Genomic DNA, 2,395 nt, shown 5'->3' on the forward strand with positions numbered 1-2,395 from the left:
TCTTTTTTTTTTTTTTCCGAGACGGAGTTTCGCTCTTGTTACCCAGGCTGGAGTGCAATGGCGTGATCTCGGCTCACCGCAACCTCCGCCTCCTGGGTTCAGGCAATTCTCCTGCCTCAACCTCCTCAGTAGCTGGGATTACAGGCACGCGCCGCCATGCCCAGCTAATGTTTTTTTTGTACTTTTAGTAGAGACGGGGCTTCACCATGTTGACCAGGATGGTCTCAATCTCCTGACCTCGTGATCCACCCGCCTCGGCCTCCCAAAGTGCTGGGATTACAGGCTTGAGCCACCGCGCCCGGCCCTATTTTATATTTTATATAAATATATAACATATATTATGTACATCAATAGTGTACATGTACGTCTTTGTCTCAGGTTCCTGGCATAGAGCTCCTGAAACCCTTGGCATTTTCTTTTTCTTTTTTTTTTTGATACGGAGTATTGCTCTGTTTTCCAGGCTGAAGTACAGTGGCTTAATCTTGGCTCACGCAACCTCCGCCTCCCAGGTTTAGGAGATTCTTCTGCCTCAGCCTCCCGAGTAGGTGGGACAATAGGCGCTTGCCACCATGCTGGCTAATTTTTGGTAGTTTTAGAAGAGATGGGGTTTCACTATGTTGGCCAGACTGGTCTCAAACTCCCGACCTCATGATCTGCCCTCCTCGGCCTCCCAAAGTGCGGAGATTACAGGCTGGGATTACAGGGGTGAGCCACCACGCCCTGCCACCCTTGCCATTTTCTCAATAACTGAAGTGTGTTTTGTTATTCATAACAAGCCCCTTTGTTATACCTAAATTTATGCAAATGAGGTGACAGGGTGGGGCTTCTAGATAGCTACTGGGTGCTGCTCCACTAGAAAGAGGAAACAGGGAGGGGACCTGAAGACTGGGTTATAAAAACAATAAGCTTTGGAATCTTCCAGGTCAGAGAATGGTTCTAAGTGCTGCAGGTGGGGGAGTGGGTGTGGCAAGTCCATGGGGACACCCACATACCTTGCCCTAGGTAACTCTCCCATTCGGTTGTTCCTTTATGTGCCTTACAATAAACCTGTAAATGTAAGTAGTGTTGTCCTGAGTTCTGAGTCATTCTAGCAAGTTACAGAACTGAGGGGGTGGTCATGGGAACCCCCAATTTTTAGCCAGCCTAGTGGACGTGTGGGTAGCCTGGGCAGCCCACTTGCGCTGGCATCTGAAGTAGGGGGCACTTTTGTGGGACTGAGCCCTTTAACTTGTGGGATCTTGGGCTAACAACAGATAGTGTCAGAATTTAATTGCTGGACACCTACTTAGTGTCAGGGAATTTATCTTTAATGTAGAAAAAATCTCATAGGACAAAATTACAAAAAGAGTGGTCCCAACTTAATTAGTTAGGGCTACTATCAGGTCAGTGCAAAAGTAATTGTGGTTTTGGGCCATGAATTTTAAATTATTATTATTATTATTTTGAGACAGAGTTTCACTCTTGTTGCCTAGGCTGGAGTGCCATGGTGCGATCTCAGCTCACTGCAACCTCCTCTCAGCTCACTGCAAACTCGGTCTCCCAGGTTCAAGTGATTCTTCAGCCTCAGCTTCCCAAGTAGCTGGGATTATAGGCACGCACCACCACGCCCGGCTAATTTTTGTACTTTTAGTAAGGATGAGGTTTCATCATGTTGGCCAGGTTGGTCTCGAACTACTGACTTCAGGTGATCCACCTGCCTCAGTCTCCCAAAGAGCTGGGATTACAGGCATGAGCCACCACACCCAGTGAGTTTTAATTATAACTAGGCTCAAACACATCTTTATTAATCAAAATAGGAACCATTACAATGAACACATTTTTGTGCATTTTCTGCATCCTATTGGTTGTGGAAGTGTTTTCCATGCAAAAAGCTGTCGAAATGTTTGAAGAAGTGGTAGTCATCTGGCACGGGTCAGGTGAATATGGTGGATGAGGCAAACCTTCATAGGTAGCCCAATTCAACTTTTGAAGTGTAGGTTGTGCAACACGTGGTTGCCCATGTCGTGGAGAATTGGGTCCTTTCTGTTGACCAGTGCTGGCTGCAGGCATCAGTTTTCAGTGCATCTCATGGATTTGCTGAGCATACTTCTCAGATCTAACAGTTGTGCCAATTCAGAAAGCTGTAGTGGATCAGACTGGCAGCAGATCACCAAACAGTGACCATTCTAATTAAAGAAAGAGGAAAGAGACACGAAACATGAAACACGGCTGGCTGTTAAAGACAGATTTTCTTTAGATAAAACCTGAGGGGTGCTCCTGGCCAATTTCGGTCAAAAGCGCTTTCTTGACAGGTTGGCAGTCCCGTGGATCTGTCTCTTGCTTCAATAGTGTTTGGATGGAACAGATCCTGTGGACTCTTAGGAAAAAAAAAAAAAAAAAAAAAAAAAAAAAAGAG

This window comes from Sapajus apella, unplaced genomic scaffold (genome assembly GCF_009761245.1).
Source record: "Sapajus apella isolate SASKATOON/1434 unplaced genomic scaffold, GSC_monkey_1.0 scaffold248, whole genome shotgun sequence".
In the NCBI taxonomy this organism is placed as follows: domain Eukaryota; kingdom Metazoa; phylum Chordata; class Mammalia; order Primates; family Cebidae; genus Sapajus; species Sapajus apella.